General features: G+C 44.7%; 1 protein-coding gene and 1 pseudogene across 1 annotated transcript in view; one reads left to right on the plus strand and one right to left on the minus strand.

Annotated features, from left to right (window-relative positions):
• LOC138984431 (uncharacterized) overlaps window positions 1-25,367 on the minus strand; it is a 182,692-nt gene that overhangs the window by 141,574 nt on the left and 15,751 nt on the right. The gene's annotated exons all lie outside the window — the stretch shown is intronic.
• LOC138984325 (large ribosomal subunit protein uL29 pseudogene) lies at window positions 16,645-17,112 on the plus strand (annotated as a pseudogene).

The raw sequence follows: 25,367 nt of genomic DNA on the forward strand, positions 1-25,367 counted from the left end.
CCTCAATCCCTGCCGAGGAGCGCCATGGACCCATGTTGCTCTGATGACGTGCAGACTCCTCTTTGGGAGGAAAGGAAAATGCCTCTTTGAGGCACTCGAGATGCACAGAGCACTGTCTTGTGTGCTATAATCTGTGTCACAGGCAAGTGAAGTGAAAGTAATGGTCGCTCAGTCGTGTCTGACTCTTTGGGATGCAAGAACTGTAGCCCACCTCTGTCCATAGAGTCCTCCAAGCAAGAACCCACCTCTGTCCATAGAACTCTCCAGGCAAGAATACTGGAGCGGGTTGCCATTCCATTCTCCTGGGGATCTTCCCAACCCAGGGATGGAACCCAGGTCTCCTGCATTGTAGGCAGATATTTACCATCTGAGCCACAAGGGAAGCCCATGTTGCAGGCAAGAGGGAAACGCTTAACAAAGTCACTTGATAGGGCTTGGTTTCATAATATGCCCAGCAACAAGATTCAAACTGCTTGTGTTTTTTCTAGCATTAAACTCATCACCAATCTTCTCAGCATCAATGAACTAACTCAGTTCTAATTATGTTGTTACACAATGATGTGACATTGTAATTTGCTTATGAATATTTTTTGCAGAAAAAAAATAAGAAGCTAAAAGAAAGCATGCTGCAAATTTCACAACAAATAGTAAATGCAACTTATTGCAGCAGAGTAAAATGAGAATCTGTTGTGTAACAAAAAATTAGGACAATTAAGTGGATACTATTAAGAGACATGTTCAACAAGTACACAGAGAATTCTATAAGAAGTTTCTTGTCAATGGCCAGAAAAGAATCAAGAAAATTAGTCATCAGATATCAGAATTGTATCTAACAAAGATTTTTAAACAAATTTGAACAAATCTGAGTTTATAACTTCGGCCAGCTATAAAATGGTTTAGATTTTTGCGCACACACACAAAAAAAAATTTTAGATGGAAAGATGGTAAAAGAAATTGTTATTTCAGCTATGGAAGTTTTGCTTAAAATGAGGAAGAGAAAATTTTTAAATGTATTCTGCAGGAGTGAAAGATCTCCAATTAAGATCCAAACCGTTGCCTGTAGAATATAAGACCTTTCAAATAATATCAAAAATGTGTTGATTCAAAATTTGAAAAATTACAAGTTCTTATTTTTAACTTTAGATAAATAGTGCAATATGGGAGATACACTCTGTGAAAAAAATTTTGACAGTTAAGCTTAATGAAATTCAAATGCAGGCCAAGTATTTCTAGTGCAGATTTTGCACCGAAATTGAGATGTGCTGTAAGTGTCAAATACACACTGCATTTCAAAGATCGTGTATGAATAAAAGAATATGAAATATTAATAATTTGGGATATTGATTACACGTTTAAATAATATTTTATGTATATTGAGTTAAATAAACTACCCTATTAAAATTATTTTCACTGCTCGAAAATCTCTCAGTGCAAGAATCTGCTTCCCACCTCAGGGGGAGGGAGGGGGGAAGAAGAAGGAGAAGCAGAGGAGAGAAAAAGGGGAAAGGATGCTGATGATGAAACTACATGTAAATAACTCTTGATTCTTAAAAATAAACACACACACAACAGTCTGGAGCTAAAATCCAACTTAAGTGACAGGGTGAAGAGGAGGGAGTCAGGAAGGAAAACGGTGCTGAGATTCGGCCAAAAAGAAGGAATAAAGTTCCGATTGACGCTACAAGATGGATGAACATTATGCTAAGGGAAATCAGCCATTTACAGAAGACTGTATATTGAAGAAGCGCATTTACATGAAATAATTGAAATGTCTGGAATGGATAAATCCATAGAGACAGAAAGTGGATTCATGGTTACCTAGGGCTACAGGGCAAGAGGGAATTGGGGGTGGGGATGAATAAAGGGCTCAGAGTTTGTTTAGGGAAAGATGAAAATATTCTAAAACTGAGAGTGTGATGGTTGCATGACTCTCAGAATATACAAAAAACCCCTGACCTGTGTAGTTTGAGTCTCATGCTTTACCATCTGAGCTAGCCGGGTGGCTTAGACTGTATACTTTTCTCTCTTTTTTATTTTTTGGTTGCTCCACACAGCTTGTGGGATTTTAGTTCCTTGACCAGGGGTCGAACCTGGGCCCTTGGCAGTGAAGGCAGTGAGTCCTAAGCACTGGGCGGCCAGGGAATTCCAAAGGATACACTTTAAATGGGTAAGTTGCATGGTATGCGAATGATAGCTCACAAAAGCTGTTTTAGATACATGTGTGTATTAACTATACTGAAGCTCTCTTATTCTTGTTGTAAAGATGGGGGTAGGTTAAGATACTGATCAGTTCTAAATACTGCCTATTAATTCAATTTTTGAAATAAGAGTCACTCCCCTATCATAAGAGAGGAGACACTAATCAAGAAATGCTTCTTCCAGAAACTGCTTGCTGAACTTTTTCTATTCCTAGATTTGTTTGGGGGTTGGAAAGAATGTCATAGTTAGTCGTCGGGGAGATGCGATAAAGCAAAATACACGTTTTATAATAAATGTCACTTCTGTCAATTCTGGCAGTTGCAATATGTGCAAAACCAGAACTTTCCCTGCGGGGTGTGAAAGTGAGAGCTCTGCTCTCAGGAGCCGTGGAGCAGAGCCTGAGGGATGCAGGATGCTATGGTGGAGAGGATGCTGAAGTGACACATGCGGGGGAGTGGGTATCAGGGGTGGAGAAGTCAGTTGCCTTGCAGCTCATAATCTTGGGGACCACGATACAAGCACATTTGATGGATATTAAAGCTAAACTCCAGTTACGTTCTCTATTATTATCTTAACATTTGGTCCTGCCTGAGTCCAGTGGGCAAACTTCTTAAACTTGAGTGGGCACCAGAACAATCTGGAAGGCTTGTTAGAACACAGCTAATGGGGCCCCCTCCCAGTGTTTCTGATTCAGTAGGTCTGGGGTGGGAGGGGCCTGAGAACTCACATTTCTAACACGGTCCAGATGATGCTGATGCTAAAACTGAAGCCACCAATGCCTGGACCACGCTTCCAGTAGCAACAGCAAAAAGAACCTGCCAAGTGTATCCCACAGCTGGATGAGGGCACAGTGAGGACCCTTCGACATCCATCTCTTAAGACCCTTCTTGAGATGTTTCAGGGGCAGAAAGGGTTAATGGAGGGGCACTGTGCTGCCCCAGAAAAACCAGCTGGTTTCCTGAAGCAGTTTACATCAGATTCAAGGCTTCTTGCTTATTGATTGCAATCAGTCAAGTTAGCCCTGTAACAAATTGCCTTAAATTATTGAAATAGTAATAGGCGCAGCTGGGTAAATAATGCACGGGATGGTGAGGGTCTATATTCGTTAAGAAGTTGCCCACATTGCATGCCTCCCACTGGGTCTGACTCAAAATGATTTGTTCCCGCCCGCCCAATATTTCTCAGTGCTTGACCATCTGCACACTCTCCATTTGAGCCATTGATTGAAATCCCTCATGCATTTCTCAGAGATTCCCCAAGCGGAGACGTCAAGGTTTCACCGCGCATATCTGCAGGGTGGCCACAAAGACACACGTCCTGAGTGTCTTTAAGATGCTTAACAGCGTGTATGCTGAGTGTTTAATCCATCCTGATGATAATGAAACTCGTGACGAGAAACAAGTTGTTCTCGATTACAGGCTGCATTGGAGGCAAATCAATGAACTTGAACCCAAGAAGCCTTTGTTTCCAAAATGCAAATTTTCTCCCCCCCCACCAGCTTTATGGAGCTACAATTAACAAAGAGAATTGTCTAGATTTAAGGTGTACCATGTGACGGTTTGATACACACACGTATTGTGAAATGCTCACCACGACAGTTACCACATCCATCACTTCTCACAGTTACCACTGTGTGTGTGCCTGTGACTATCTCAGGAAGACTGCAAATCTGGTGCTTTCCCGGCAAACCTCAAGTATACGAATACAAGAGTGATAACTATAATCGTCATGCTGTATGTCGGAATTTTTGCCCCGGCCAAAGGAGCATTAAGAAATAGTGTTTTCTTAAGGAAACTTTCCCTGTAATGAGATTCGGCAGAGACTAGCCGTGGTAGGGCTGATGGAGATTAAGATAGGCTCCTTTGAAAGCTCTAGAGACAGAGCATGCAAATCACCATGGAAACCAAGCCACGTTTTATTGTGTAATAGGTTAGCTAATTATCCTAAAAAGGTAAGAAAGCCCATTGCCTAACGGGAGATCAGGGTAGGTATTAATGAATAATACAGCAGGATAACGGAGGAGCAGGGCAGCTATTCCTGCACCCATGGCTCCCTGACCTGCCAGGCAGGACTGGGCAGGAGAGTGTTTCGATACCCTATTAGATGCAGGGATGAGAGGGTTGGCCATGGACTAAGATGCCCTGTCTCCCCAGCGTCTGAGGCTCCTTGCTGCCTCTCTGATGCTTCCAGTTCCTGTGGAGCTGAGCAGATTTGGAGGGAACAGACAAGTGGGAGCCGATGGTTTTACTGCTGCCCCAACCCCAGAAGCCAGCCGGGTGCCGTGGGATACACCTTCCCGGTGAGAGGCTGGACGGGAACAGGAAGACAGGGAAGGAGAGTGCAAACCCATCCTAGGCGCCTGCCCTGGGAACTTTCACCCATGTTAGCTCACTGAATGCTCCCTAAAGCCTGGTGGTCCAGTGATTAAGAATCCGCCTGCCAGTACAAGAGACACTGGTTCGATCCCTGGTCCAGGAAGACCCCACCTGCCAAGAGACAACTAAGCCCCGGCACCATGGCTGCTGAGCCCTCACACCGAGAGCCTGTGCTCTGCAACAAGAGAAGCCTCGATAATAAGCCCCGGCACCGCAGCAAAGTGTGGCCCTGCTCGCCTCAACTAGAGAAAGACTGTGCACAGCCATGAGCACCCAGCTCAGCCTAAAAGAACTTAAAATGAATTTTAAAAGAATTTTTTTTAAACTAGTCTGGACTAAACTAAATTTGTTTGTTTGCTAAATACCAATACGAGCCCAATACTGAGCCTTTTCTTTTTCATTCCAATAAGGACTATGAAGTAAGGGATATGATGATCCTCTCGGTAAACACAGACTAGATTTCACATATGTAGACTCGCCACATTTATTTCAGAACTTTTTATTTTTTAGCAAAATCTTTCTGATTTAAGTAACTTCTCAAACACTCACAACAGTTGTGTAAATCCTTCCTACCATGTCTCTATGCTTTTACTAATCTAAGTGTTAATATGTATCCATAAAAACAAAAAGACTTGTGTGTTTTCCATTTCAGGTAATTGGTATCACATGATATTTATATTCTGCAGCTTCATGGCTTCACTTGACATTGAGTTTTTAAGAACTGTGGGTATTGACAGGGTAGATCAATAAGTGAGTTCAGCAACATTGCTGAGTTTATTCCATGAAGGCAAGGGCAGTCATTAGGAATGCGACATATACCTTCAGATTTGAGACTTTCAGACCTAGAATGCGGTCAGTTTATGGAAATGTTCCATGTGGGCCTACAAAGGATGCCTCATCTCTGATGTTTCTGATTCCGTGTGTGTCAATTAGATTAAGTATGTAAGTGCCACATGTGTGAGTGTGTGCTCAGTCGCTCAGTCACGCCTGACTCTTTACAACCTCATGGACTGTAGCCGGCCAGGCTCCTCTGTCCATGGGATTCTCTAGGCAAGAATCCTAGAGTGGGCTGCCAGGCCCTCCTCCAGAAGTGCCATATACTTACTATTAGAGATGTGTTCACTTACTCTGGTTTCTAAAGAATTATGTTTAAAATTATAGTAGAGGCCTTTACCTGTATCAACAAGTTTGATCATCACAACTTTTCAAAAACATGTATGATGTGAGTCTTATAGACAAAGAAACGGGAGTCTCAGAGCTGGGAAGTGACAGAGTCAGGCTTGGCACCTGTCTGCTTTGCAAAGGAGTCAGTCTTCCAGAAGTCAGTATCTGCAACTGAAGAAAGGATCCAGCTGCCAGGGCAAGTAGATACACTTTGGTCTGTGTTTAAATCCAGATTGGTGAAGCTCTGAAATGATAGCTCTCAACCTCTAACCTACTGTGCAAAATCTTGCAAACAAAAGTCTGGCCTCTCTGAATTCTGTCTGGCTCCTCTGCACTTGACATTTGGGTTGACCTTCTCTGCTGACTTTGGAGTGTCTCCCTGACTTTCCCCAGTGTGGAGTATCCACCACGGATGTCCTAATACGCCCAGGTCCTCTGGGCCTCGTGCCCACCCTCTCCCACCTGTCAGGCCTACCCTGAGCATCAGGTGACCAAGCAATGGCATGTTCACAGGTGAACAACCAAAACCTGACCCAACATGTCTTTCCACCCTTAACAACTGTACCTGTGGGCCTAATAGAAACTGAAAAGGCAGATTCCCTGTGACACTCAGGTAGCTTAGATACCAGGCCTCCTCCCTGCCAGAGCCCCTCTATTGACCTTAATTCTCTATGGGTAATTTTATCTTCTCCACAAAGATTCCAAAAGTTGTATTAACCTCAAGCCACCCCAAACCTGGACCCACCGCTGCAGAAATGACTTCCTCTTTGTGGGGATCTCCGGGTTGAGCTGTGAGCTCTGTGGGAGAGTTCACAGGCCACGGTCTCAGGATTAGAGCTGAGATCCGAGGAGCAGGCAGGGACCTCACATGCTCCACCTCCTTCCACCCGAGCGTCATGCAAGGCACCTTCCCCCACCCCGTGGGACGCACTGGCCTCATCAGTCCTGCTCCGCTGCGGCCTTTGAGCCAGCACCCGGCCTGGGCCCCGCCCGGCTCCAGCTGTGTCCACTGGACTCTTGGGGAAGGGCCAGGCCCAGGCCAGATGATCTGACATGATGAAAAGGGAAATACTCCACATTCCTTCTGCAGAACACATCTGCCAAATGCCACGCAGTGAGGGGAAGCAGGCTGGGGATTTCTTGAGCAGACCAATACGGCTTCAACCCTAACAAAGTTCCGTGGGGGAAAAACCTGGGTCACCTCTAATGCAGACGAGCTTCCCGGGGACACGAGCATCTGCCGTGGACGGAGCAGGGGGCCAGGGAGCGTGGACGCCAAGGAGAACGCAGGACCCGGCCTTAAGATACTCTCCCAACGTATGCGGGCTTCCAGTTTTGGGAAAATGTCTCCATATTCCCAGAAATGACCCAGTGGAACAATCAAATTACATTATTTTCTCCAGTCATCAATGCATAGTGGTGATTCCAGACAGAAAGGGCCAAAATCCTCTTTTTAACTCTGTTTTGACTCACACTCAGCCATCACCCCAAGCTTCTCATAAAGGTCCTCCTTTGCCAAAGCTCAGCTTCTTCACCACCAACTAAGGAGGTTTGGTGGGGAAAACCTCAGCGTGTCAGTTTGAACTTGAGTCAAACTAAGCATATTCTACCGAGGACATATTTTTTAATTCATTTTTATTGGAGTATAGTTGCTTTATATAATGGTGTGTTAGCTTCTACTGTACAGCAAAGCAAATGAGTTATACATAAATCCACTCATTTTTAAAATTTCCTTCCCATTTAGGTCATCCCAGAGCACTGAGTAGAGTTCTCTGTGCTATACAGTAGGTTCTCATTATAAACCATTTTATGTGTGCGTGCGTGCTTAAGTCACTTCAGTCACGTCCAAATCTTAGCCACCCCATGGACTGCAGCCCACCAGGCTCCTCTGTCCATTGGATTCTCCAGGCAAGAATACTGGAGTGGGTTGCCACGCCCTTTTCCAGGGGATCTTCCTGACCCAGGGATGAAACCCGCATCTCTTACATCTCCTGCATTTTATCAGTTCAGTTCAGTTCAGTCGCTCAGTCGTGTCCATAGTCTCAATAGGGTATCCCACAAACTAACATGCCTACCAAGGCCAGGCAGGGACCGTGAATGGCTGAAGCAAGCCAGGTGGGGATGGTGACCTACCTAAGTGGATGTGCCCACCTAAAGGTCCCAGGGTTAATTCAGAGCAGACAGGTTGCTACCACATAGAACACAGGCCCAGAAGCATGCACTCATTGGTAGTTGGAAAATCTGGACTTTGATGTAAAATCTCCAATAGTTTTTTGTTGACAACTAATCCAAATGTTTTTACAAAACAAACGCTGAGGACCAAACAAATACATCTGCAAGCTGAACACAGCAGATTGTAAGCTCTGGTGCAGTCTTACTGCCTAGACCTGGGATCAACCAATGTAAATCTATCTAACTCAGCTCCAGGGCACCTGCTCACTCCACACAGCACCATCTTGCCAGGTGGAGCCTGGGTGAAACATCCGATTTCCTGGCATGCTGCCTGCATCACTCTGGTTGCTACCTCTCTCAGAGGACTGGAGTTTCTGAGGATTCAAACCCAGAAATGGGGACTTCCCTGGTGATCCAGAGGCTAAGACTCTGTGCTCCCAAAGGAAGCAGACAGGGTTCAATCCCTGGTCAGGGTACTAGATCCCACAGGCCACAGCTAAAAAAAGATCCCATGTGCCACAGTGGAGATCAGAGATCCCATGTGTCATAACTAACATTCAGGGCAACCAATAAATAAATAAAATATTTTTTAAAAATATAAATGATGCCCCCAACAACAAGGCTGCCTTCTTCAACCTAATTCCTGCTTTTCCATGGTTCCTTTCCCTGATAGCTCAGTCGGTAAAGAAACAGCCTGCAATGTAAGAGACCCCAGTTCAATTCCTGGGTTAGGAAGATCCCCTGGAGAAGGGATAGGCTACCCCCTCCAGTATTCTTGGGCTTTCCTATGGCTCAGCTGATAAAGAATCCACCTGCAATGCAAGAGACCTGAGTTCAATCCCTGGGTTGAGAAGATTCCCTGGAGAGGAGAAAGGCTACCCACTCCAGTATTCTGGCCTGGAGAATTCCATGAACCGCATAGGCCATCGGGTCACAAAGAGTCAGACACGACTGAGCGACTTTCACTTCACTTTCTTCTCCACTCACAGTAGGATAACCTCGTGATTTTGCTCAATCAGTGGTATCAGCTACCCCCCCAGAAGCAGACTACCTTTTTCATTTGCGTCAGATTTGGCATTTCTTTTGCCCCCATCAGCCTTTTGACTATTTTCCTATAGGATCCCTTTAAGATTCTTCCTCAAAGATCCCACCAAGCCTCACACAGTGTTTGCACAACAGGGAGCATTTCACAAGTGTGAAATCAAAGAACAAAGGGCATCGGAAACCTTCAGCCCACTCTCTCTTCTCCGCCCCTGGGCAGGCATTTCTGCCTTAGACCAGCTGACAGCCAGGCTTTCCGTAAGCTGATAGACTTCCAGTGTATCTACATTACTAAGTGCTTGCCATGTGCCAGGTCCTATTCTTAATGAAACCCTCTCAACAATCCTCTAAGACTGGTCCTAACTTGGTCCTACACTACAGATGAGGAGAACAAGGCCAGAGAAGGAAAAAAAACCCTTATGCAGCAAAGTTTGGATGTGAACCCAAGTCAAAGTAACTCCCAGGGAGACAGTGAAGGACAGGGAAGCCTGGTGCGCTGCAGTCCATGGGGTTGCAAAGAGTCGGACACGACTTAGCGACTGAGCAACAGCTAAGCAATTCCAGAACCTACGCCCAGTGATGCCAGCTGTACAAATTTCATGAGGGTGCTATTATTTTCCCCATTTTACAGATGGAGGAAGAAGCTCAGAGAGATAACAAAACTTCCTAGAAGTCACACCCGGCTGTTAAAAAAACAAAAAAAAAGCAGATTCCCAATTACCTCAGGATGATACTAGGCACAGACCCCAGGGCAATTCTAGATCCACTTCTAAATTTTAACACAAGCTTAGTGGAAATGAAAAACTGATTATAATAAGCATAAGAAAGAAGTCTGATGCTGGCTTTGCTATAATCCCTGCTAATCGTGTTTTTAATTAAAAAGCTAAAAATAAAAGCATACGTGAGATTGGCATGTTGGCTCTTCCCCTTCATCTGTGAGTCTGATTTCCTCCCTATTTACAAGCATGAGCTTGTCTCCCAGCCTTTCACCACTTCATGTGTGGTCCATGGACCAGCAGCCTCAACACCATCTGGGAGTTTCCCAGGAATGTGAAATCTCAGGCCCCACCCCAAGACTCGTGAAATCAGAGTCTGCATGTCAACAGACTCTCCAGGTAATGTGCGTACACAGGAAAGTCTGAGATGCACTGGACCCCAGAAGATCTCAAATATCAGCCATTTTATGGACAATTCTCTCTGGGGTATCCAAAAACAGAATTTGACTAGTGAGCACCAGCTTTTAAATACAAAAAACCAGAGACATAGCTCCTAAACAAGACCAAACTGAGGTGATCACCAGGGATTGTCTCAGAAATCTGTTTCCAGGTGAGTGAGCCCACTTTGGGGGGCCCCGAATTACACCTGAATCCTCTGCTCCCGTGGCCCCTAGCCTCAGCGTCATCTGCCACAGTAACTGCGCCTCTGCACCCAGGATGCCCGCCCCCCCGCCTCCTCTGCACCCAAGATGCCCTGCACCCAGGATGCCCGCCCACCCCCGCCTCTGCACCCAGGATGCCCACCCACCCCGCCTCTGCACCCAGGATGCCCACCCACCCCCGCCTCTGCACCCAGGATGCCCACCCACCCCCGCCTCTGCACCCAGGATGCCCACCCGCCCCCGCCTCTGCACCCAGAATGCCCACCCGCCCCTGCCTCTGCACCCAGGATGCCCACCCACCCCTCTACAAGTATTCTAGGTTGCTTTACACAGAGCAATAGAAAGGGCGTCATGGCTTTCAAACTCTTTGCTGAACAATTAGAGGAAAACTGATCTTTTGCCACATGGAAAAACGCACCCAGAAATGAAGTAATAGGGGAATAGCAATGAGCCTTAGGGGCTGTCCATAAAGCGAGTCTAAGAAGATTGTTTTGAAATTGTCCTTATAAAGTCACATGGCGAGTCCTCGGTGGCCGAGCCGTGGGTGGTAAGGGGCTGAGACCAGAACCATGGAATCCTGGGTTATAAGAAGGTTGGAACTGCTTCGGTCAGAGGCCAGATCTACAATTAGTCCTTGGGGGAGGTGCCCAGGAAGGGACCCGTGGCCAGAAGAAGGACCCAAGCCCAGGAAAGCCAAGACCCTTCTTCCAGGAGGCAGTGCTCGGCCTTTCTCAGGGCCTCCTGGAATTTCATTATCCTGTTCACACTGTACAGATGGGAATTTAATAATTAATTAGGGAGTAGCTCACCCCAGAGCCCGTGCAGGGGGATTATGCAAATCACCCAAGATGTGTGGCAAGGAGCTGAATATTTCATGGTGTGTTTAATTTGCAAATACTACCCACCGAGAAGGCTTAGGCAGGAAACCTATCATCATAATAATTATTATTGCTCATGCAAAACCACTTGAGTTTCCATCAGACGTCTTTCCTTTCAACTGCTTTTGCCAAACATGTCTCCTGAGCAATGTGATATTTTTTAAAAATGAAAGAAAAATAAAAGTAACTGCCATGTAAAAGAATATTAGGAATAAAATAAACCTGTTTGGATACAATAAAAACTCACATAGACGCTATCTTTGCTCATCCTGCAACTGTTAATGCTCAAAGAGCTTCTATCTTGTTCATTTTTCTCTTACATGCACTCAGGTTACCAAACGAGCCTGGAAGGTGAATGAAAAGAATCCAAGGCATTCCATCTTATGCAGTCCACACATGCATTAATTAAGCCACCCACTGATTCTGAATACCCCCAATATCCTTCCTATAAATTTCACCTCTGCTTAAAAAAGTCCAGGGTGGTTTTCCATCGCCTCCCCACAAGAACACTCAATGTTCTAGCTTGTGTGGATAACAAGGTCTAGAGGACCACGTACCCAAGGACTTCTAGCTAATTCCATCTGTTCCTCAACCATCACCACCAGCACTGATTGCAAACTCAATCATCAAGAACAGGATCAGCAAACTTTTCCTGTAAAAAGCCAGTAATAAATATTTCAGGCTTCGCTGGCCTCACAGCCTCTGTTGGAATATCTCAATGCTGCGGCCATAGGGGAAAGCAGCCACAGACAATGTGTAAACAAAGGAGCATGGTTGTGTGCCAATAAAACTTTATTTACAAATCAGGTGGCGGGCCAGATTTGGCTGCCATCCAAACCTCCTGGTACTTGGAGTCCAGCTATAGCATTTCTTAAGATCTCCTGCAACCTTATTTTAAAAAACAAACAAACAAACCAAAAAATGATGGACTCTCTCTCTGTAACTCTGAACATGTGTATACGCTGATCCAATTGTACTAGATTAAACCAGTGGTTGGTTCCCACATTGGGCAGCTTCTGGAGACCAAGATCAGCTTTGTGGGTCTGTAAATTGTATAGTGGAATGGGGTACCACTCTTAGAAGGGCCCCAGGCCCCATGCTTCATTTAATTTTCTGCTGTCACTCTCTTGAAATTCTTAATAATTTTTATATGAGGGGCATTTTTATTTTGCACTGAACCCCAAAATTATGTTGCTACTCCTGCTGGAGACATGAAAATCAAAGATTGTCACAACTTGAGGAGGTGCTGTTGGCATCTGGTGAATAGAGACAAATGATGCTGCTAAACAACCTATAACCCACAAAACATCCCCCCGACCACCACCATACAATTATCAAAACGTCAGTAGTGCCAAGGTTGAAAAGTTCTGGATTAACCTGTGTAAAATTGCCAATATTATACCATATCTGACCTATTGAATACCAATAAAGTCATTTTGCATAGTGCAACCTCATTTAACTGCGTTTTATGTCTTTGCTCCTGCTGCTGCTGCCAAGGCGCTTCAGTCGTGTCCGACTCTGTGCGACCCCGGAGACGGCAACCCACCAGGCTCCCCCGTCCCTGGGATTCTCCAGGCAAGAACACTGGAGCGGGTTGCCATTTCCTTCTCCAATGCATGAAAAGTGAAAGTGAAGTCGCTCAGTCACGTCTGACTCTATGCGACCCCATAGACAGCAGCCTACCAGGCTCCTCTGTCCATGGGATTTTCCAGGCAAGAGTACTTACAGGACCTAATAAAAATATTTACAAACCAGGAAAAAAGCCCTCTCAGTCTATGTGTTTCTGATTTCTTTTTGTTCACCACAAATAAGCCTCTTTGAACCTGCCTCCAGTTGATGTCCTCATGGATTCGTTTCCTGATTCCTCCAAAGAAGAATACTTACAAATGGCAAAAATTTTTAAGATTCTGGAACATATTCAGTAAAAATGAATCTCCCACCTACCCCGCCCTCATCCCTGATCCCCTTCTAGAGCAGTCCTATATTTAGAGTGTTCTCATTTGTCCTCTGCAGACATTTTGTAATCGAGGACAGTCTGTTGCTGTTGTTTAGTAGCGAAGTTGTGTCTGACTCTTTGGAACACCACGGACTGTAGTGTACCAGGCTCCTCTGCTCATGGAATTTTCCAGGCAAGAATACTGGAGTGGGATGCCATTTCCTTCTCCAGCGGATCTTACTGACCCAGGAATTGAACACACATCTCCTGCATCTACCACATTGGCAGACGGATTCTTTACCACTGAGCCACAGGCAAGCCCAGGGACATTCTTTGTGCTCAATTTCCCTCTTGGTTCCTTTAGGACATCCTTTATCCGCCAGCCTGAAATGCACCGCAGAGATCTCCTACACCAGGTCCCAGTCCTGCTTCTGTTTCCCATTTTGGTGGGGGCCGCTTACTTCCTTAATAAGGATCCCAAACCTTCCAGAGCCTTCTCCTCCTGCAACTCTGCCTCCTGGAATCAGCTTATCAGATACCCCTTCTCCCCCTTTTTTGAAGTCCTGGCTGAATAAAAAGCAGTGCTCCATTTTCCATTTTCTAATTTCTCTCCCTGGGTGCTCTTTGTCACAGAACGTACATCTATTTAAAGTCTGTCAGGACCCAGCGCCTGTCAACGTCGTTGAACAGAATAAAAAGCTCTTGAGCCTGATCCAGGCCAGCTCTCTATACATAGACTTGACCCTCATTTCTGTTCCAAAAAGAGCAGGAAAGAGACAGCCTGAGGTTGGAGGCTGTAACTTCCCCAGTATTGATTCTGACTCGCAGAGTGACGGCGGGTCCTGGGTATATGTGACCACGGACGTGCTCATAAATTATTAATACCACTTCTGAATTAAAAAGAGAGACCAGCAGAAGCAACCAGAAAAGCATAAGCAGGCCGAGAACACCAGTTCAAGAGTGCGATTAATTATTTAGCGCTATTTAACCACAATCTTGATTCAAGGGCAACATTTGAGTTGCGAGAAGCGAGAAGCGTGTAGGAAAATGTGGCTCTGACCCCAGGCAGCAGCAGATGGCTGCTGGGGGAACAGCAGGTCCCTGGGAACCTGCCCTTCTCTTCCTTCTTGACCCTTCAACTCCCACGGCCACCAGATTTTGTCTCCCAGGAGGAAGGCTGTAGGCTCTCACTTCCCCTAACCCTCCAAGGAAGTGAGGGTGAGATGCCCTGGGTCAGTCATCCTGGCTGCTTGATGTCAAACGCGGGAGCTTAGTGATGGGGAGAAGGCTGAGCCAAGAGTGGTCCCTAGGACCTAGGCAGGTCTGGTGCTCACCTCCCCCGAGCCCGCCTGTCCTCACACTGCAAAGCGAACAGAGGGTGTAGAGGATGGGACGGCAGCAGTGGCGTGATTGTGGCTTGACAGGAAATCCCTCCACAGCTCCTCCAGCTGAACCTTTCTGCCTCCCAGCCCAGGCACCCCGCTCAGCTGCATCCTTATCTAAAGGGGTGCCTTGGGGTGGCAATGCCCGGAGGCAGCGTGCCGGATACACTGGGTAAAAGAGCAGAAAGGAAGCCATGTGGAACAGCAAAGGATTCTTTTTTTTGTGATTTCTTCCTATTCACCTTATTTTTTTTTTCATTTATTTTTAATTGGAAAATAGTTGCTTTGCAATGGTGTGTTGGTTTCTGCCAACAGAATCAGTCGTAAGTATACACATATCCCCTCCCTGTTGAGCCTCCCGCCCACCCTACTGCCATCGCACAGCTCTGGGTCGTCCCAGAGCATTGAGCCGAGCCCCCAGCGTATTACAGAAGCTTCCCACCAGCTATCTGTTCCACACGTGGTAATGTGTACACATCGACGTGGCTCTCTCACTTCCTCACACCCTCTCCTTCCCACTCTGTGTCCATAAGTCCATTCTCTGTGTGTGCCGCATCTCTATTCCTACCCTGCAAATAGATTCATCAGTACCATTTTTCTAGATTCTATCCTCTATGCATTAATATTTAATCATTGTTTTCCTCCTCCTGACTTACATCACTCTGTACAACAGGCTCTAGTTTCATCCACCTCACATCAACTGACTCAAAGTTGCTCCTTTTAGTGGCTGAGTAATATTCCATTGTATGTCTATGTACCACAACTTCTTTATCCTGGAATGGCAAAGGATTCTTAATTTTAACTTCCCAGCCTCATTGTGATAGAAAAGCCTGTGCTGCTTGTGTATGTGTGTGGCGAAATTCATGACATTAAATTCACCATTTTAAATATTTTAAAGTGTACACTTCAGTGGCCTTAAGCACATTCATGCTTTTGTGCAACCATCATCACCATCCATTTCCAGAACTTTTTCATCATCCTAAGCTGAAACTCTGTGCCCATTCAAAAGTAATCCCCCATTTCTTCTCTTTCCAGCTCTTGGCAACCACTGTTTCTTTCCATTTGTGAGAATGTGATTATTCTAGGTACCTCGTTTAAGTGGAATTACACTGTATTTGTCTTTCGTGACTGGCTTATTTCACTTAGCATAATGTCATCAAGGTCCATCTAGGTTGTAGCAAGTGTCAAAATGCCCTTCCTTTTTAAGGCTGAATAATATTCCGTTGTTTGTGTAGAATACATTTTGTTTCTTCCTTTCCTCTGTCCATGAACATGCTCATGGTTGTTTCCGCCTTTTGGCTATTGAATAGTGCTGCTATGAACATGGGGTGTACAAATATCTGAGGTTCTCCAGGCAAGGATACTGGAGTGGGTTGCCGTACCCATAATCCAGGGGATCTTCCCAACCCAGGGATCAAACCCATGTCTCCAGCATCTCCTGCATTGGTAGGCGGTTCTTTACCACTAGCACTACCCAGAAGTCCCTTTTTTATAAACACATATGCCCAACAGACATTTTATTTCATTAGCTCTGTTAAGAGTCCTGGTAACCTACATTTTTAACAAGACCTTCCCCCTCAGCTGATTCCAAGGCCAGACCAGGTCTGGGAAACAAGGAACTAGATCCCAAACAAATTGAGTTGACCCGGTCTAGAGTCCTCTTTGCAGTTCCTCTGTAGTCAGATGGGTTCTGTAGTAATCCCACCCCAGTGAAAGTAAAAATAGCTTCCATATTATAAATGTCAGCTCCAAGAGCCTGAACAGGGGACATCTGACTGTCCTCTTTAGAATAGGAGACCAGGAACCAGGATTCAAGCTCATCTCTCTCATCCAAACACCATGCTATTAGGCTCACAGACTAAGCTTCTCTGACTCCTCTAAGCAGGTTGCAGCTCTCCTGGGTCACTCAAGATGCCATCCAACACCACAGGATAAGAGGACAGTAAGTCCCCTATGTATGAGCAAGTTGTATTCCGAGAGTGCATGCCTAAGTCCAATTTGTTATTAAGTCCAATACAGTTAACCTAGGTACCCAGCTAGCACAGTTGGCTATATAGTACTGTACTGTAATAGGTTTATAATACTTTTCACACAAACACAACATATAAAAGACAAACACAAAAAAAATTAAGGGCCTCTTCCTCTTTCCCTCCGAGAAGGCAGCGGAGGCAGACTATACAGCCATGGCCAAGATTAAGGCTCGAGACCTTCGCGGCAAGAAGAAGGAGGAGCTGCTGAAACAGCTGGAGGACCTGAAGGTGGAGCTGTCCCAGCTGCGCGTGGCTAAAGTGACAGGCGGCGCGGCTTCCAAACTCTCCAAGATCCGAGTGGTTCGTAAATCCATCGCCCGTGTACTGACCGTCATTAACCAGACTCAGAAAGAGAACCTCAGGAAATTCTGTAAGGGCAAGAAGTACAAGCCCCTGGATCTGCGGCCCAAGAAAACACGTGTCATGCGCCGCCGACTCAACAAGCATGAAGAGAACCTGAAGACCAAGAAGCAGCAGCAGAAGGAGCGGCTGTACCCCCTCAGGAAGTACACAGTCAACGCTTGAGCATCCAGCTGTCAATAAAACAGACAGACCACTGGCAAAAAAAAAAAAAATAAGAAAGCATTTTTGATCTTACAGTGCAGTACCTTGAACAGTACATCACAACAGCTGGCACACAGGGGCTGGCACGGAGTGAACAGGCCAGAAGAGTTCCTGATGGAGGAGGGAGAGGAGGTGGGAGACGGTAGACCTGAAGGGTCGTCGGCAATAGGAGACAGAGGGCAAGCTAAGAGTTCACTCACGCCTGACATTGATGGCAAGGGTTCTGCTTCCTTGCTGGATTTAAGTCTATCTACCAGTATTCTTGCCTGGAAAATCCCATGGGAAGAGGAGCCTGGTAGGCTGTAGTCCATGGGGTCGCTAAGAGTCGGACACGACTGAGTGACTTCACTTTCACTTTTCACTGTCATGCATTGGAGAAGGAAATGGCAACCCACTCCAGTGTTCTTGCCTGGAGAATCCCAGGGACGGGGGAGCCTGGCAGGCTGCCGTCTCTGGGGTCGCACAGAGTCGGACACGACTGAAGCGACTTAGCAGCAGCAGCAGCACCCTCTTGAAGAACCAATCCAGTGATATCTGGGTAGCAGCTCTTTTATTCTTGTCATGGATGACACGGTGGCACTGGATTGCGTTCTGAATAGCTGCTCCAAACTTCATGCACCGTTCCACGTTCAGGTCCTGCACCTCCAAAACCGACGGTGTCTCCTCAAACAGAACTAACTTCCGTGATTGGACGTGCGAATACACACTCGCATGCTTCCAAGTTCTCAGTTGGAAGGCTCGTATGGAGGGACTTACTGTAACAGGAGAGAACAGGGCTGCACCCCATGGGCGCTGCCGTAAAGCAGACCCTCAAACTGTGAGACGCAGCATCTGTCAGAAGTCTGCTGCTTGGTTCCCAGAAGGTGTCGTCCACAGTTTGGAAACAGTGCACATGGCTCGTGTTCGAGTTTTAAACCGGTAGGTCAGCTTCTCTCTGTCTTTAATGCAAAGTTGCAAAGAAGATGAATGGACAGGGAAAGGCTCGCTGCCTTCTGCTACACTCCCACCACGGGATTCGAGAGCCTGTTGGCCCAGGCGCAGGCGCACGGGAGGCAAGGTGGGAGGGACGACCTAGTGATAGCGTACTGGCTGGGAAGAAAAAAGATCCTGTTCTTGGCATCCGATGCGTGTGATCTTAGCGAGTCCTCTAATCGCCCTTCAAGGACAGATTCTCCCCCACTTTACAAATAAGAACATGAGAGTTAGGGAAGCTCTGCGGTGTACCCATGGTCACCCAGTTGATGCCAGAGCCAAGACTGGTAACCAGATCCCTCTGTCCTGGTCGTGATGCCCTGTCCCTCTCACTCTGCCTTCTCATTCCCCCTTCCCACCTTCCAGCTCCAAAACAGTCCCAAAGTCTTTTGGCGCATCAAAACATTTCACAGATTAAAAATGTTAGGAATTTCCTGGTGGTACAATGGATGAGAATCCGCCTGCCAATGCAGGGTACATGGGATCTCACATGTGCTGGAGCAAGTAAGCCCGAGGGCTACAACTGCTGAGCCCAAGCTCCAGAGCCCCATGCTCTACAGCAAGAGAAGACACTGCAGTGAGAAGCCCGTGCGCCACAATGAAGGTTATTCCCTGCTCACTGCAACTAGAGAAAGCCTAAGCACAGCAACAAAGACACAGCACAGAAAAAAAAAATTAATGTTAAAAATATCAAGATTTGAAGATGAGTACCATCAAGAATCTAGGAGAAAAAGAAGGATCTCGTTTCGGAGAACATTCTGCTAACTATCTCATCTTCCAATCATTAAAGTTTAGACTCAAGAGGTCCCAGAAAAAACGCCCTTTGTCAAACCAAACTAACACTGTGCCTCTGAGCTCCTATAATAATTACTGGTGGTGGTGGTGGTTTACTCACTAAGTTGTATCCGATTCTTTGTGACCCCATGGACTGTAGCCCTCCAGGTCCTCTGTCCATGGGATTTGCCAGGCAAGAATACTGGAGTGGGTTGCCATTCCCTTCTCCAGAGGATCATCCTGAACCAGGGATCAAACCCAAGACTCCTGCATTGGCAGGCAGATTCATTATCAACTGAGCCACCAGAGAAGCCCTTAATGATTACTATTTTGTTGTTTAATAAGATGCTACTGGATATTTTCAGGAAGCCGCAGTGTGAGTCCATCGGACTTCCTGTGACATTTTACAGATCATGTTCAATCCCCTTTATGGTGCCACATACATGTTTATCTCAATAACTTCTTACTGACTAGACGAAGAAATGAATGAATGCATGCATACTTTGTATACATCTTGAGTTGACCTATTGGAGTGCTGTGTGAGTCTAGGTTCTCCAGAGAAACAGAATATATGTTTCAGATATACGTGTAGACATATGATAGAGAGATCTTAAATCTCTCTCCTTCTCTCAGCTCCCATGATTGTAGGCCTGGCAACGTATTTGCTGGGCAAGCCAGCAGGCTGGAACTCAGGCAAGGTTTCAATGTTCCGATGTTGAAACAGAACTCCCTCCTCTTCGTAAACCTCAGTCTTTGCTCTTAGGCTGCAACTGATTGGATGAGGCCCACCCATGTTATGGAAAATAAAATGCTTTATTTAGAGTCAACTGATGGTAAATGTTAATCGTGTCTGGAGAGGCCTTCACAGCAACATCTAGACAAATGTTTGACCAAATGGGCACCATAACCTAGCCAAATTGACACATGAAATTCACCATCACAAGCACATACCTCCTAAATCTAGAGATGTATAAAAATACAAGTTACTATGGATACTACTAAAGAGAAGAAAAATAAGGATGTTCAAGACTGACAACTATTAGTAATAAGATGAGTATGAACTTGTAATCACAAAGTCTAGAGTTGGGATGCTGTTACTATTTTTATCCTGCTTGCTTACAGAAAATATTTGAAGAATCAGAGTCAAGAGCAAGTATCCAGAAATCGTCAAGAGAACTAAAGTTATTGAGCTTCCGTGAATGTTCACTCTAATGAATAATACAATTACTTATTATTGTATCTCCACTAACTCATAGGATTTTAGGACTATGAAGGACTTCACTGTGAGACCACTGTTTTATGGGGAAACAAATTCAAGACCAAAAAGATCGATACACTGAAGGCTGTATCCTGTTAAGCCATATGCCTCGGCCCTTCTCCACAAGCAAGCCACTCACTCATGTTAACCCAACCTTTACTGAGTACCTACCACATGCCAGACTTTCTGCCAGATCCCTTGCTAGGTCCTGGGAACACATGCCAGGCTTTTTTAAAGCACTTCTTGTATTGAAGTCATTTAATCCTCACAATGATACTTTACGGTGTATACTATTATCATCCCTGTTTTATAGAAGAAAACATGGAGGCATTGGGAGCATAAGCAGTTTGCCTGAGGTCACAAAGCAGCCAGGCCAGAGTGACGGAATTCAGACCCAGGTAGCCTTGCTCCCAAATATTGGATGGGCCAAAAAGTTCATTTGGATTCTTCCAGAAGATAGCTTGGAAAAACATAAACAAATTTTTTTGCCAACTCAGTATCTGCTCTTGTCCATTACATGATTGTCCTTCGTGGTCAGGAAGATGAAAGTATAAGCAAAGTTTTTTGGGGTTTTGTTTTTTTAACATGTTGGGAGGGATGATATTAAATGGGCTCTTAGAATATCCCAGGGAGTCATGCAACTAAGAGAGGTGAGATGAGACCTGGGGTAGAGATAGAGCCAGATTTTGTGGGGCTAATGCAATCTGAGGGCTTTCCTTTAAAATATGAAGTTATAAATACAAAATCAGGTGCAAAAATGAATATTTACTTAGAGTAACAAAAAAACTCAACAAACTGCAAATTTGCAAAATTGATCAACTATCACAAACATTACACTATCCAAAAACCTATATTTTTATTAACTGCCTAATCCACCTCAGCAATACTTTCATCCCTACACATTTGTCCTGCACATTCTCTGATTGCTCTTCCTCTAATAATGTAATTTTTTCTGCAGGGAAAATAGATCATTCAGTTCTTCTCCTGACATGATTGATAGAAATTTTATTTTTATTCTTAACAGTTTATAAGGAATTCTTTCCACTTCCCAACTAACTTCTGGTTTGTTCATGGAAATTGTAGGATTGTTGTCAAAACCAAGAGAACCTCTCAAGGATTATATATGAGCTGTGAAGTGTTCGGGTATTTCAAATTTTCTTAGGCAGTGACTATGAGATTCTTCAAATTCTTTGAACTGATGAATGTCATTAACCAGTTTGGTGTTGATTTTCTTATTATAGTGTGTATTATAAGTTTAAATTGTGTTGTCAATGTCAGTATTCTGGAGCAAATCAGCAAGAAACTTAAGCCTTTTCCCAACATGTTCATATGATTCACTCCTCTTAATTAACTGGCTTATCAAAAAAATCCAAGGATTTAGTCATCCCCTCTATTAGAAAGAGAATATCTTTCTCTTGGTGAATTTCTGCCTTTGAAATATCAAAAAAATTTCTCTTACAATTTTTTAAGGTATGAATAATTTGTATTTATTTCTTGGTTTATTTTAATGTTTTTTCATAGTCCATTAAGTTTATCTGTTGGCTCTCAAATAAACAAACTAATTTAAAGATGACAAAAATAGATTCTCTTTCATCTACATCCAAATTAAGAGTCTGTAATTTCCCACTTCTTCTATTGAAATGTTCCAAAATCTCTTTCCAAATGCCAAGAAAAATGCATATTCAAGGTTTATCAACTTTTTCAATAAGCTTTTTCTTCTTAATTATGTTTAGGCTCTTCTCCCAAATCTTCAGAAATATATTTTAGAGTACTTGACACATTCTGTTTTACAAGGTTCACATGGTTTCATAATGGGCAGATCTTCTCATGACACTTAAATGCTTGAAAGAAAAAATCCATGCTTGGCCAACCTGGGGAAAAAAAACCATGGAACATACCAATGTACCAAAACAGTCAACAACTTTAGGCATGGTAGAGGCAGCAGGGGGACCAGGAAAGAAAATGCCCAAGGTCATACCTGATTGCAGAGAAAATATTTTATTTTTGCAAATTTACAAAAACGTATGGCTTGAGGGGAGGAGTAAATTAGGAGTTTGGAGTTAACATATACACACTACTGTATATAAAATAGATTAACAAGGACCTACTGTATAGCACATGGAACTACATCCAATATCTTAGAATAATCTGCAATGGAAAAGAATCAGAAAAAATATGTATATGTATAGATACGCATGTGCCTGCCAAGTCACCATCCGACTCTTTTCAACCCTATGGATCGTAGCCCACCAGGCTCCTCTGTTCATGGGATTGTCCAGACAAGAATACTGGAGCGGGTGGCCATGCCCTCCTCCAGGGGATCTTCCCAACCCAGGAGTCAAACCCACATCTCTTATATCTCCTGCACTGGCCGGCAGCTTCTTTACCACTAGTGCCACCTGGGAAGCCCCTACATATATAAGCACACCTGAAATATTGTAAATCAACTATACCTCAATTTAAAAAAAACTTATGGCCTTGTGAACACGTTGCTAGCTGCCCTTCCAGGGCTTTGGAAGGGACCTGAAACTGAATCCACAAGGCAGGGAGAAGTTGAGTGTCCTAACAAGCAGACGACAGCAACAAAATTCCCAGGGAACTGACAAGGCCAGACAAGATTCCCATGAGGGCCAGAACACCAGCAAGACCAGGACAAGAACAGCTCAAGACACTGAGAGAGCCTGCCCTGTGGTCAATGAGACACTCAGGATGTTATCGAAAGGAGCGTGTGTGTGTGAGTTCTGCCTGCTTGCTGCTCAAAAGCCAATAGACATCCCAGGTTGGTGGGAAGGAAAGTTAGCTTTATTTCAGATGCCAGCAACTGGGGGAGGGAGGGTGGCAGACATCTGTTCATAGGCTGACTCCCCTGCCCTGACAAATGGAGGTGAGAGCTTTTATAGACAGATTGAGGGGGAGAGATACATGCAGAAACCACAGTCAGCTCTGACAGTCATCTTCAGATTGGTCATCGGTGGTCTGACCAGCGTCATCTTGATTGTTGTAGGTACAGTTAGTCTTCAGTTCCAGCGTGGTTTGTGTCCATTCCTCTGAGGCCAGTTCTGGAAATTGTGGCAGCTTATGTCCTGGGTACAGTCTGGTCATCATGTAGGTAGCTTCTTCCACCTGAGTTGCAGTATCTATAAGACAGCTCACTCGCTATGGCTCAGAGTATTATCTATAGCCCTTGAGAAAGAACTAAAGGTCCTTGACTAAGCTAAATGGCTTCATTATTATTATTTAGTCTCCTTTGACTGTTTTCCTTTGTTTCCGCATTTCTCACTTCTCTGATTAAACTTATTCTTTGACTAAAGTTTTCCACAAAGACCCGGCAGAGGACTCGGTGGGGGGCAAGGCCCAGAGGGTCCTGCTCCGTTTCAAGGAAGGTTGTTTGGTTTTTCTTTTTTTTTTCCAGATGAAAAAAAGAAGTATGAAGGGAAGAGAGAATGGGGAGTTAGTAAGTAATAGGTACAGAGTTTGCGTTGCTGAAGATGAAAAAGCTCTGGCAAAGAACAGGTTGATGGTTGTACCATTAATCACAACCATTAGTTACTTCCGTGGCATTAATTCTGTGGCATTAATGCCTCAGAACTGAACATTCATAAATGGTAAGATGGTAAATTGTTATGTATAGTTTACCACAAAATTTTTAACAGAAAGAAATTAAAATGTTTAACAGAAAATATTGAGATCATTGCAGACTCACAAGCAGTTGTAAGAAATAATACAGAAAAGTCTCTTACACTTCACCCAATTTCTCCCATGGTAATATTTTTCAGTACAACTAGGATGCTACCACTAATACAATCTACACCCATCTTATTCAGATTTCTCAGTTTTACTCATACTTGTGTGCATGTATGGAGAAGGCAATGGCACCCCACTCCAGTACTCTTGCCTGGAAAAGCCCATGGATGGAGGAGCCTGGTAGGCTGCAGTCCATGGGGTCGCTAAGAGTCGGACACGACTGAGCAACTTCACTTTCACTTTTCACTTTCATGCATTGGAGAAGGAAATGGCAACCCACTCCAGTGTTCTTGCCTGGAGAATCCCAGGGACGGGGGAGCCTGGTGGGCTGCCGTCTATGGGGTCGCAGAGTCGGACACAACTGAAGCAACTTAGCAGCAGCAGCAGTGTGCATGTATGCATGTGTTAAAGATAAACAATTTTGTCCCCTCTGCAGGTTTGGGTATCCACCACTGCGGTCAAACTAACTACTCAACAGTTCAACCAAAAGTGTCCTTCATGGTGCCTTTTTATAATCACACCCACCTCCCTCCTGCTCTCCCCACCCCATCCCAAACCCCTGTCCTCCAAGGACAATGATAAAAAATGAAACAAAATGTTATCACTTGAAGAATGTTATATAAATGGAATTGTACATTCCTATCATCCATTCCTTCTTGGTTTGACCTTTTACCCTCAGTATCATTTCCTGGAGATTCATCTAATTTGTTACATCTCTCAATAGTTTGGTCCTTGTTGCTGCTGGATATTATTTCATGGTATAGATGTATCAGAGTTTGCTTAACCATTCCCCTATTGAATGATATCTGGAGTATGGAAGGACAGTTTTGAGGTATTACAATAAAACTGCTGTGAACCTTCATGTATAGGTTTTTGCATGAACATAATTGCTCAGGAGTGTACTTACTGGTTCCATGGTAATTGCATGCTAGGCTTTTTTAAGACACTGTCAAGCAATTTTCCAAAGTGTGTTTTCCAGAGTTCAGTTCAGTCACTCAGTCGTGTCTGACTCTTTGCAACTCCATGGTCTGCAGCACATCAGGCCTCCCTGTCCATCACCAACTCCCAAAGTTTACTCAAACTCATGTCCATTGAGTCAGTGATGCCATCCAACCATCTCATCCTCTGTCATCCCCTTCTCCTCCTGTCCTCAATCTTTCCGAGCATCAGAGTCTTTTCAGATGAGTCACCTCTTCACATCAGGTGGCCAAAATATTGGAGTTTCAGCTTCAGCATCAGTCCTTCCAATGAATATTCAGGACTGATTTCCTTTGGGATGGACTGGTTGGATCTCCTTGCAGTCCAAGGGACTCTCAAGAGTCTTCTCCAACACCATAGTTCAGAAGTATCAATTCTTCGGTGCTCAGCTTTCTTTATAGTCCAACTCTCACATCCATTTATGACTACCAGAAAAACCATAGCTTTGACTAGATGGACCTTTGTTGGTAAAGTAATGTCTCTGCTTTGAATATGCTGTCTAGGTTGGTCATAACTTTTCTT

Source organism: Bos mutus, chromosome 21 (genome assembly GCF_027580195.1).
Source record: "Bos mutus isolate GX-2022 chromosome 21, NWIPB_WYAK_1.1, whole genome shotgun sequence".
Taxonomy (NCBI): domain Eukaryota; kingdom Metazoa; phylum Chordata; class Mammalia; order Artiodactyla; family Bovidae; genus Bos; species Bos mutus.